The following is a 13,723-nucleotide window of genomic DNA, read 5'->3' on the forward strand; positions in this document are numbered from 1 at the left end:
AGGTCAGACTGTCTACTCACGCATACACCCACACACACACCGAGGATGCTCCTGCAGGTGATAAATTATGTTTGTAAGGGAGGGAATAAGGAACCTGTGCCAATGGACGCTGCTGCCATCACTGTGTGTGTGCATGCAGAAGTGAAGGAAGATAAAAACCAGGCACTGGAACTAGTTTGTCGTCTCTGTGGTGAATGTGCACATGTCCTACTGTGTGTGTGTGTGTGTGTGTGATTGTATGATTGTGTGTGTCTGTGTCTCTTCTCAGTTCTGCTGTTTTGCATTACTCCCCCAGCAGCCAGTCCTAATCTATCATAGCTGCCACTGTCCTCAGCTGAGTCCACAACCACCATCCACTTCTTCATCTCCTGCCGAGGCTCAAACAGGTAGACACACAGAAAAATCAAGTCTGTATGAAGACACACACACACACACACACACACACTCAGAGGCAGAGTGAATGTCAAAGATGCCAACTCTGCGATTGAATTTAAGATTAAGGCGAATCTGTGCACTGCATGTGATTGTGTGTGAGTACGAGCACAAGTGTATATGTGGCCCTGCTCTTTACTTCAGTCACTATGGAGGGATATAAGAGTATTTTATTTGTGCCGACGTTAATCGCTAGAAGCTGACAGCAAAAGCCCTGTAATCCAGCAGCAGTCACCACAAGACTGATTGATAGCACGGGGACAGAGAGAAAAAGGCCCGAGATACCAAGAGATAGGCAAAGAGAGAGAGAGGTGAAAAGGTAGATCTTTGTTATTGTGTCCTTCACTGAGTTTATCACTTACTGTTTAGGAGAGGAAAATAACAGAGACATAAATCTGATGGATATCGAACCACTAGACTGGGTTTAAACAACTCTGAGATCTGCGCAATCTCTCCCTCTCCCTTGTTCTTTCTTCCCCTCTCTCACATCCACACACACATGCATACAAACAGGGAGGGAGAATAGAAAAAAAAGAGAGAGCTGACCTTTGTTAGATTTGGAGTTGTCTGTGATGTTGTTGATGCTGTCAGAAAGACAGTGAAACTGGAGGAGTTGACATTTAACTCCACTATATTAACTGACCCTTCTCCAGAACTGAAGTTCAGGTTGGGTGTGTTGCAAAAAAAAGCACACAGACAAATATGTTGGGTTATGAAACTAACTACTTTGATTTTAGGGGACTTTCAGTTAACTTTTTTTTTTAAACGTCACATCTTTCACTTGTAGCAAATCTTATAGAAGAAGGCGGCTCCTTTGTTGCTTCACTCTGTGTCATTTTTTAGTTATTTTAGTGTTTTTTTGGGAGGAGGTGGGGTTGGCATTTGATTCAACAGCAGGTTGCACAGTGGAAACATTTTGTTCTGCTTCTGGGTGCATGTTGTTTCTTGATGAGACTCATTCAATTTCTCTCACCCAGAATGCCCTGAAAGGACTCCCTTCCTTTCACAGAGTCTCACAAGTCACCTACAGTAAGCCACAAGGGACGGCAGCTGCATCCATGTGTGACAATTTGAGTCCAAAAATAAACTGTGAAATGTGTCAAACGGAAGAAAGGTTTGCCCACTTTTTCTTCACTTTTTATGAACTCTCTAGGGAATCCTCTGTTAATTTTTCATTGCGCACACTTCTGGCCTTTGTCTGTAGCAACGCTGTCTTCTAGAAACTGTGTTTATATAGCCTACAACTAATTGGCAACAGCAGATATGTTTAGGAGGAAATGAAAAGCTGGATAGATTATGTTTTCTAGTTACATAATGAGAAAATGTTGTTATTTAACATGTCTAGTAAGTCACAAAAATGTTTATACTGAATGAGTCAGTAAAATGTTCACTGACAATGTGGTGCATAAGGAGTTTGTAGTTTTATAACAATGTGAAGATTGAGTTAGAAAACACCGAAGGCCCCCTTCCAATTTCAAAACTGATAGATTATTTTGTGAGTTGACTGTATTAATTGTGGGTTTACTGTGTTATTCGTGTCAGTGACAGTACCAGAGACTGTTAGATGTGTGTCTGTGCTAGGATGGTAAAAGGTGCCAGCAGGGGGCACTCTGAGTTGAGCTGTGTCAGTGCGCATCGCTGTGGTGGGAATTACAGTTAGTTAAAGTTAAAGTTCAGTTAAGAGATAGTAGAGCTGATGCAAACTGAGCTAACCCCATGATGATATGAAAAGCATTGCTGACTACTGTCATAAATATGTTTTGCACAGGTAAGAAGACAATAATGGGACTGTTATGGTGACAAAATCTAGTAAACTCCTGTAAATAGCGTAGACATTGGTTTGAGGTTGCACATAATACTGTGAATATGTAAGGCTGGGATATGTGTATGCACTGGAAGCCTTGGCGTACTTCACAGGCTATTGTGCACTAACTGGTAACATTAACAGCCATTTCTAGTGAGTAAAGCCTGTGAAATGTCTAGTTTATGTACACCAACCCCGGTAGTTTGTTCAGTTTTGTTTAATAGCATTAATATGACATGTAGATAATGTTTTCTATGTTCAGAGTGTGCAAGAATATTGCTGGAATAGAGACAGTTAGCCAGCTAAGAAAACCTGTGAGCCTGGTAGACTGGAAAGCTGTTGTATTTACCATCCAGCAGATATAAGAGGTAACAGGGCTAGTTAGACTACTGTAGGTTTATCAGTAAATTTAGTTTAATGTGTAATGTGATGTTTCCAATTAGTTAAACTGGGTAAGAGATGTGTCTGGAACATAAGAGAGCTACTCATGCAGATGAGAAAATATGTTTATTGTTGCATCAATGTTGTTTCTGTATGATTAAGGTGTATCTTACATGCGTAAAGGTTTCTAGCATTGTGTACTGAAGGTTTAAAGTAAGTAAAATCCACTGAGAAGTTTAAAGCAAGACTGTAAGCTAAACTTATTACAGTGAAGTTCACAGTTCAGAGATAGTACTGCTGATGCATGCTGAGCTGAACAACACAATGATATGAAAAGTGTTGCTGACTACTGTCAGAAATGTGTTCTGCGAAGGTAACACCTGAAAATAAATCTGTTGCACCAGTTTGGACCCAGAGCTTCACTCTGAGCCTGTAACAACAAGGTATTTATTTCCATTCTTGCAGTATAATATCTGCTGTACTGGCAGCACTTGGTTAAGTTTAGGGAAAGATCATGGTCTTGGTTTAACACAGAAATTCTAGGAAACATATCACAAGTAGATATTTTAGGGGGGAAAAAAACAATTAAATGCATTGACAGAGTGTTCTGCATATACGGTCAGTGTAAACGTTTTGCTATCTTATAGATACAATCAGTAAAAGTGTTTCCTCATCATGTTAACAAAAGACACAATTTGGGTGGTTTCTTTAAAAATGTATTAATGTAACAATGTAAATGCATTATTTTTAGGAAGCTGTTATATGTGGGTTGTCTTGGTTGATATTGACAAAATTGGAAACAGCTGATGCCAATCTGCCAATATGAGCGTGACTTCAGTTTCCTTTCTGAACTAACATTATGCTTCATAATACTCAAAATGGCACACAAGTCTCACACCAAAGTGTTATTGTATCCATGTAACTCCCAATTCTAGTACTCTATCTGTGTATATGTGATGGAAATGCACTCCTCAGCTTGGCACGCTTGTCTCTGCTGCTCAACCACAACATGATTACCCTTGACCCCGAGAACACAGCAGGAGTGAAACATATACCATCAGTGTTTTTATATTTTACCTGCATGCCTCTTCTAGTACACTATCTACATCACTGCTGTGTGAATGACTGGCTTCTTTCCTTCGCTGGTTGTCAAGTTGGAGGCATATTTGCTATCTAATCATGTTCCATGTTGTCTATTGGAGCCCTCATTACAGGAGAAGGAGAATATGTGTTGTCTGTCATCTGTGAAACATAAAAGCCTCGTAGCTACTTAGTTTTTGTGGGCGGCTGTATGTGTCTACCCTATTATTCCCAAGCTCTGAATAGACATAGCGGTGAAGTGTAACACAGGTGTGGGATGACTTAGCTGGCAAATTGCGAAAAATAATAATGGAATATCTTGTTTGTGCACATATGAACACCACATATATGCTCATAAAAGTACAACCCTGCACCACTGAAAGCATCTTAGAGGATAGATAGATAGATAGATAGATAGATAGATAGTGTTCTTACTATACCTGTTTTGTGGACTTATTATTATGTGTTCCTGACTATGTCACTGTGGTGTCCACGCATGTTGCAGCCTACCTAGTTTTAACGTAGCTGTGACTCACTATTACTTTCAAGGTTACAGCCCCGTCTACACTTAAATGACCCCATACACTGGGGATGGAAGTACAGAATGCCCAGGATGGAAAGTTCAAGCGGGGAAAGTTATAATGGAAGGGAGGAGAGAGGGAGATGAAGTGAGAAAATATGAAGAACAGAGAGGCTGAGGAGGTAGAGGATAGAAATTAAAGAAAGGTGAATAGAGGACATGAAAGAAATGGGGCGGCACTAGGAGTGAGAGGCTATCTAGTTTGATAAGGAAATGTATTTTCCTCTCTCTCTCTCCCTTTATGGACATTCCTCTTCCTCCATCTGTCTGTCAATTTTCTCCACCTTGCCCTCACTCATTTCTTCAACCCATACTTTCCTAACACCACCCCTTAAGTCCTCCCCTGATTTCCGTCTTCTTGTCTTCTTCTTCTCGCCAACACATCTTCCTCTATTGCTCTCTTTTTCTCTTCCCGCCTCTCCACTCCTTTCTCCTTTAATCCTTCCATTTGTCCCCTCTCCCTCCTGTTCGGCGGCAGGTCCCAATGCCCTGGCTGAGCGACTGGGACCCACTGACAAATCGATACATCACTATAATTGATTCTGTCGGGGTTCAAAGTGTTTAATGAGAGCCCCCCTCCCTCCCCCCTCCTCCTCCTCCTCTTTTTGCACGTGGGCTTTGGCGCAGTCCAGTTTAATGGTTAATGAAGCGAAGGCATTCATGTGCAGTGAAGTGGGTGAGGGAGGTGGGGCTGCAGGGTGAGGTAGGTGAGGAAGGTGAGGGGGTGTGGGGAGAGGGACGGCAGGGTCGGGGTGTTGAGGGTTAATAAGAGCAGCTCCCTAGGTGATGGACTGGTCTGGCTGGTTAATTAGAACAGGTAAAGGCTCGATGTAAAAATGTCTGGCTTTGGAAGAAAAGAACCATGTGCCAGGTAGAAAGTAAGTGTGTGTGTGTGTGTGTGTGTGTGTGTGTGTGTCTGTGTGTGTGTGTGTCTGTGTGTGTGTACACTCAGCTTTTAGTTGCTCACAGTTTCTCTTTGACAACATCATTCTTGTAATCTGTCGGTTGCAGTTTGATCAATTACAGTCCGTTCCATCTCTGACTCACTCCTTCAGTGGATAAGGCACACAAACTCACACACATACAGATGGCAGGGATAACATTAAGCAGAGTGAACCATAAAAGAAAGACGGCAGCAGAGTAATAATTAAAAAAAAAAAGGAATATCAGCGAAAACAAAAAGCAGAAGCAGCCAAAGATTAAAAGATGCATTTGTTTTTCAGCTGAAAGAGTGCAAAGGGCCAAAGAGTGGAAAAGAAAAGAGGGAGAGACAGAGGTGATGTAGTGTGTTTGTGATCTTGTTTTTGTACTGAATGTGTGTGTGTGTGTATAGTAGGGATGGGGACTCTTATGGACAGTGAATCATTAATACCAGCAGCCTGTAAGACACTAATGAATAACATGGGAATATATCTGATCATCGTTTGCTTCTCTCCTCTCCCCTTAACTCTTCACACTCTGTTCTCTCCCTCTCTCCTTTCTCTGCACTAGATTCAGTTCTTCCGACTTTAATGAGAAACACCTGTTAGAGCTCCTCGTTAGGCATCCCTTCTTCAAGCCCCATTACACTTCTAGTTATGGGGCTTTTTTCCTATCTTTATTCAGGAGCGTGGTCTTTCAATTTGAGAGCATGATTTATTGATTTCACGTTCAGATTTTGTAATTTTTTCCCTCAAAACCCTGCCCTCGCACTCTATATAGCCCCTGCTTGCGTTTAGCTTTGCTCTGCTTCTGCTCAAACTGTATGCTTGCACTCAGATATAATGTTGCTTGAACAAATTTCCTGCTCCAGCTTCAGCCCTTCTTCTCGCACTCAGGCTGCTTCTGTGCGCTTGTGAAACATCTGCTCTCAGATTTCTGCTCTGCTCTCGGATTGTTTGTGCAACAACCTCAAAATCCCAAACCATTAGAAAGCCAGGTGAAGTGTTGACCAATGAAATGATCCCTGCCCCCATGTGGGGACATTTGCTTTGCTTCTATGAGTGTCCCATACGGGCAGTTACTCTTTAATCGGGTTCATCCACTCCCGCCCTCCAAGGCTTCATTAAATGTACTTTCCTTGCTTCTTCACAACTTTTGGAATAAAGGGACAGTTAATGAATAAACCAGCGCCCATACGTTTTGCTATACTATAATAGCTACATATAATAGTAGCCGTATAGCACACCGGCCTCCCGTCGGTGTGCTACAGGAGAAAATGACATCACCTTCATGACTCAGGAGCAGGAGCCTAGAGGATCGCCAAATCAAGGACCTTTTTTGTTTTAATGGTGCTATTACTTCCTTCAAAATGAATTGGTTAAGTCATATTTGCAGCACGACAATACATCCTTGATAATATGCTTGGCTTACATGAACACTGTTGCTAGGCAACAAACAACAAAATGGACGCAGCTGTAGGAGGACAACTGTTTGTTCAATTCTGTTAACTAATCTTTGATTCTTAAGGAAAATAAGAGACAGACTCCCTGGATTCCTAAGTTTGTAAGAGCAGACCCTTGGCCTGCAGAACTGACCTTTGTAACCCTCCAAGTGGGGATTTGATCAGTGATGCTCAATAGACTCAGAAAGACCTCCTAGAAACCATTTTGATAAGGTGAATTACGACACGTACTAAAAGCATGAAATGACCCTAAAGGCCACTTGGACCGGAGGAAAACAACTCCCACCTTATAGCTGGAAGACAGGCTCTTATCACCAAAGCCATAAACTAATCCACATTCCTGAGGACTTCGTGAAGCCCCTTTCAAATCTGAGACAAACCTGAAATTCATGTAAATTAAATGTCTAATCACCATGTAACTTATATCATGTTATTTGTCATGTAAATACAAGGAGAATGGTATAACTTTCATAGGTGTATGACTATCTACTAAAGAGATATAAGACTTAGATTGTATTATCCTTTTATACTAACAGGTAACGATACTGCTCCTCTATTGACAAGAGTTAAATTCCCTTATGTGAAGAGTTAATGAATGTTTAATAACCATGTATTTGTATTTAAAGTGTTTAACTTGTGATCTATTAACCTCATAGACAATCATATTTTAGTAGTTAAATTAGACAAGTAGTTTGGTTGAAAGAATGAAGTTTCTAAAATAATAGGAATGTAAAGATAATATTTGAAGGATGTGAGTTTAAAGTTTCTTTTATTGTTAAACAATAGTCACATTGAATGCTTTTATATTATGAAGTAAGTTATGTCAACTTATATATAATATGTTTCTGAAAGTAATCTAATCACATAAATGTTGCCTGACTTTATTTTCTTTCACTATAGTATTAAACTTTATTTCAGTAAATGGTTTTAGTTGTGTAAATAGTTTGAGAAAGTTGAATCAATGAAGGTTGTATGCTTAGACATCATGAAGTGTTAATATGAAGGTTAATGTTTGTTATTAGAAGAACTGACTTATCATGAATCATGTGAATTTCTTAACTGTTTTTGAATGGTTTTACAAATATGATACAAGCTGAAAGGACCGTTATTAATCAGAAATATCATGAATGCTTGGACACTATGAAAAGAATGTGTTTACAGCTTTAATGTGAAATAATAGGCAACAGTGACTTGAAGTGTGAGTTTTTGCATGTAAAAATTCAGAATTGAATTTCACCAAATTCCTTTACTTCAGGAGACACAGGCTGCAAACCACAAGCCACACCTAAAGCTCCTAGAACAAAGAAAATGAATATTCATCAATAATTTGGCGCGAAACCCTTTTGAACACCCAAATTCCTCCTGTTTTATTCTAACTTATAAAAACAGCCTCAAAGAGATTCCTCTTTTGTATCCCAGCTAGCACTCACACTTTGGTTTCTTTTACATTTGTAGTGCATTTTTTCCTCAGTTAGCTATTTTTAATTACATTTCACATTACATACAAATAAATAACAACACTGGATTTTGTTTCATACATCATACTCATTTTATTTTACAGTTTGGCAGTACATTAGTTTCTATTTGTAGCACGCACATTTGGTTAACTTTTGTACAGTCATTAGTTTAAGTTGTTCTAATTTTCATTTTTTGAGTTACCAGTGTTGGGGTGCTGCTCCTGGAGGACATCTGGCCAGGTCTGGGCAAAGGATGTGCACCAGGACATTACAAGGAAGTGGCCAATTGGGTCATACCAAGTCCTGCCACCTCATAGGGAGGAACTGTTTATTTCAAGTTTAGTCATATTGTTTGTTTCTCTATATTGAATGTTTAGTTGGGTATTTTTGGTTTAGTTGATTTAGTTGAGTTAACCTGTTTTGGGGGGGAATTCTGTTGTTTATTGCTTAGTTGGTCGCGTTTGTCATTTGTCAGTTACCCCTCTTGTGTTATGGTCTGATCAGCCAGTATATATGTTCCCCCTTGTGTTCATTTTGAAAGGTCTGTTAGTAGGGTTAAGTTCACTTTAGTTGAGTTCTGTTTATTTAACCTCTTTTATGGGCCCTGAACTTTATTTACATATTTTGTCATTTGTGCCTTTTTTTTTGGTGCATTTTTTGGGTAAAATAAAACCCCCCTTTTTTGAAACCACCTGAGTCTCCTTTGTCTGCCAGCTCGGTCCCTTACAATCAGCAATGTATGTAAACTTGACAATGAAGGCACTCAGATGGATGCTGGGATTAAAACCGTTTAGTTATCATGTTTCTGCAGCTGTTACCGAGGTGCATTATGGGGAATTGGTGGTTTCCACCCTTGGACGTTCAGCTATCGTTGTTGACTCAACCCGTTTTCAAGGTGAGTAAAATTCATTATAAAATGAGTGCAGTTGCAAAGGTGTGAACACGTTTTTAATATTTAGACACAAGACTTTGTTCTTCCTGGACTGTAATGTTCACTAAAACAAACTTTTCGCTTTAGCTTAAGTAATGTTAGCCAGCAAGCTAAATTTACTGCTTTGTCATACCCAAATGTTAGCCAATGAGCTGATATATACCTCCATGATAACTTTGTGGACTTCATGTCACACAGACCAGCAAAAAGTAGATTAAGAGTTGTAATATCCCGCTAGCATTAATCTAGGTGAGTTACACCTCTGACCTCGGTTGCTCAGTTGCTGTCAATCATACCTCTGTTACTCACAAGCTAACGTTAGCTAGCCCTCCCACCTCCTGCTCTTTCCTTCTCTCCTTATTTTTTGGTAGGCACACAAGAAAACTTGTGCATGTGAAATGTGCTTGTAGAGTTTTTCTCACCTTTGTCTAATTAATACACTTAGCTTCTAATTTCTGTAGTTATGTAGGTGTAATTTCAGTTTGTGAGCTGGACACATACAGTTTATTCCAGCAAATTTGCTGGTATAGGAGCAATTTTATGGCATGTCTGCGGTGCTTGTTGACGGCTCTTTTTTCCTTCATCCGCCTGGGCAAATGCTTACTGCTGCTATCAGCTGTAGAGCTGGTGGACACAGTGAAGTGTGAGTGGGTGAGGAGGTTAGGTTAATGCATGCAGCGGTCAAGCGACATGGTCATCTTTACACAATGCGCACCAAGTTACAGCAGCACATGAAAAAAAAAATCCTCCAATGTCTGACTGTATAGTACTTTCTCACTGTAATAGTATCATGGAACATTTCTCCCAGAAAGATTTCCGAAATACTAGTTAAAAAAGACAGCTCTATTCTGACTGTGCAGTCAGTATGATGAACTTTTAACTAGATGTGAGGGTTTCCATTATTAAATCAACTGTTGTGAAAATGGAATTATGCTGTACAAATACTGATGCTGGCATGGCGATATTGCAGCAGCCCCCGGAGTATTCCCACTGATATGCTGCATAACTTGGCTAACTGCCCTTTGCTGTAATCAAAATAACATCTTGTTGGAATACATGACTAATATTAAGGAGAGAAACTATGTGCAAAAATTACTGTATGGTGAAAACAATGTAATTATGACTCATATCTTCCTTCTTGTTTTAGGTCTGTGTAGCCAAATGAACTCGTAACTTTCTCACATTGTTAAATTTATCATTATTACAATTGTCCTGTAGACTAATCATATACAGACTGTTGTGTCAAGGTAAATCTTAAGTAATAATATAGAGATCTTGAGACTCACATGCAGGTGTTATCAATAAAAGTTCAGCTATACCACCAACAAGTCATATCAATGCATTATACCAGTGGTTTCCGACCTGGGGGTAGCAACCCCATGGGGTGTTACGAGGGGGTGTCAGCGGGTTGCGGGGAAGGTGCTAAAATAAATTAATATGATTTAAAAGAACACAATTTTTTTAGGAAAGAACAAAGTTGGTGCAGAAATGTGGTTGTAATAGCATTCACAACTGAGTCTGTTTTTTTTTTTATTACATTTTTCCCCAGGTCTAAGTGATCACAACTGCAGCGTTCTTTTCTTTTTCGTTGTTGTTGAATGAGGTGGACTTTTAACTTTTTTCTGTGAAAATCGCAAGAGAATCATTGAACATTACAAAAGTAGCCACAGACATTACGGAACAAACTGTCCACTACCCTGCATATACACAGACTTTGCACAATATTTCACATCAAAAATATCCTTGCAGGTCCATCTGCAAGATCATGGGGTCATAGAAAGTGGATCTACTGGACTTGTTGGCTTCAAACTAAAATGCTCCCCATGTGACTTTAAAGAGGCAATGGCGTAAAGCAATATATTAGCCCTCCTGGTAAACATCTGAGGAATAGGGAAACTGTTACCTGTCCTTTAACCAGTGTCCTTTCAAATCAAACAAATTCTCCAGTTTGCTGTTGTCACCCACATTCTACCTTAAAAGACTTTAAGACAGCTTATTGTACAAGAAAATGAAATTGACGACTTGACAGAATGTGAAATAGCTGTTGAATTGCAGTCAGATGTTACTGACAGTGATATTCTTGTACCATTTGAGGATAATTCTGATAATGGAACAGAGCACCATGATACTGCTGAAAAATTCAGGAAAGGCTTGCATCTTTACTTCTGCGACCGCAAGCTGTCTTTGCATGTTTCCAAATTAGCTACTCAGGAAATAGTCAGTGAATTTTTTGAAATTGGTGTTTTGGTTGGTGACCTAAACACGTATACAGTTAAAAATGTACTCAGAAAGCTCTGTTGTGACATTGATGAAAACTCAGTAGCTTTAACAGATGTCTTACACAGCCTCAGTCCACTCAACTCCATTTCAGAAAGTGGGTGTCTGGGATCGGAACAAAAAATGTTATCCTATTTCAAAGTAAAATTGTGTCATACACTCAATTGAATATGTTTTAGATTTGCCATAAAAAAACATTTCTTTAGGCTATGTCCCAGTTCTAAAAACTCTGCAACTATTGTTAAATAAGGGTGATATGATTGACAAAGTTTTAGAAGTAAGTACAAAACAAGGCCATTACAAGACCTCATTTGATGGATTATATTTCAAGGAGAATCCACTTCTGTCAGGGGAAGATCAATATATTACTTTAGCTCTCTATATTGATGATGTTGATGTCTGTAACCCTTTAGAAACCTCAAGAAAAAAACATAAACTGTGTGCAACATACTGGGTAATAGCAAATTTACCTGTTAAATACAGATCGTCATTGTCAGCATATGCTTTGATCTCTTATGCAGTGTTGCAAGTGTTGATGCTGAGACATTTGGATATGAGAAGATTGTAGAACCACTTATAAAAGATCTTCAACTGCTTGAAAACAAAGGGATTTATATCAGTAGGTTGGGAACCAGTGTTAGGGGCACAGTTTTGTATATATCATCTGATCATTTAAGAGCACATTCCTATGCTGGTTTCCAGGAGTCCCTTAATGTTGATAAGTTTTTCTTTGGCCAGTCGTAGTGATATTCAAAGTTGTTCTGTACAGAGTGGGTTATTTTTGTAGCTATTATAGTAAAATTAAACATATCGGTGCTGATATATACATTAACTGTCCTTTTCTTCCAAAATTCATAAAGAAAGCAAGGGAAGTACATTTAATGAAGCCCTGGAGGGCGGGAGTGGATGGACCTGGTTAAAGAGTAACCGCCCGTATGGGACATTTAAAGAAGTAAAAAAAGAAGGAAATGTGCCCGCAAGGAGGCAGGGATCATTTCATTGGTCAACACTTGGCCTTCTTTTGGTTGGGGATTTTGACAGGGCTGTTGCTCAAATAATCTGAGAGCAGACATTTCACAAGCATATAGGAGCAGCCTGAGTGCGAGGAGAAGGGCTGAAGCTGGAGCAGGAAATCTGTGCAAGCAGCATTATATCTGAGCACAAGCATACAGTTTGAGCAGTAGCAGAGCAAAGCTAAACACAAGCAGGGGCTATTGAAGTACGAGGGCAGAGTTTTGAGGGTATGAATTACAAAATCTGAACATGAAATCAATAAATCATGCTCTCAGATTGAAAGACCACGCTCCTGAATAAAGATAAGAAAAAAGCCTGAAAACTAGCCCCTCTCCTCTGTACAGCATGTGTGTGTGTGTGTGTGTGCGTGTGTCTGTACACTTTCTATCTTTGGTTCAATTATCAAAATATTCACTTGTGAAGATGGCATTTTCCAAATTTTCAGAATATAGAAGGTGAGGTTATTATTATTATTAGAGTTAAAAATTATGTGGTAGGAAAAGGGAAAAAAAAATCATGTATGTGGATGCTCCTGTTTTTGCAGTGCATGAATTTTATATACATTGTTGTTTATTTACATACAAAAAAGGAAATGCAGACTTTTGTTAATGCAGCTTGCTTAAGTATGTGTTCATTACTTTCCTATATGTGTATATGCATTAAAGGAAGTCTAGTAATGTTCTCTAGATGAATCTGGCGGCTGATTAATGTATTGCACTCTCAAGTGCCGCTGCCATTACTGCATCTGCAGAGTGGAACTGAACACATTTACACTGACATTGGAAGCACTGATATTTGGGTTAATCACGGTCTGCAGTTAAACCTCACCATCACAGATGAAGGAAGTCTGTGTGAATGTGGAAATGCTAGTCTGAAAATTAGTTTATGACACGTACGTACTGCTTCTGTCTGACCTCCACAGTCTGGACGAACTGCTGTGTGGAGTAGCTAATTAAACCCAGCAGGAATTACTTGCTTATGATTTAAATCATCAAACTCCATGATTTCTTGCATTGTAATCTACGATGGAGTACTACGGTAACTCTAAAGGGGAAAATATATCTGGTATTTTAAGGAAACAGTTGCAAATTTATGAAACAAAAAAGTTGAGAGAATTAAGAGATTTAACTAACTGTAGGCTAGTAGTCTATGGACTTTTAGGAAATGCTAAAACATGCACATATACTTCAGCCAACCTAATCTAAGCATAACATGGCTCTCATACCCTCTTAGAAACCTACTTTAATCTGACTTTTTTCCTCAAAATAATGACTTTTTTCCTAAAAAATAAAAATAAAAACAAAAAAACAGCTTTATTCTTGAAACAATAACACTTTCTTTGCATAATATTTTGATCATTCTCAAATTCTCAGACTGTTTTTTT

The sequence above is a fragment of the Thunnus thynnus genome, chromosome 7 (assembly GCF_963924715.1).
Source record: "Thunnus thynnus chromosome 7, fThuThy2.1, whole genome shotgun sequence".
In the NCBI taxonomy this organism is placed as follows: Eukaryota; Metazoa; Chordata; class Actinopteri; order Scombriformes; family Scombridae; genus Thunnus; species Thunnus thynnus.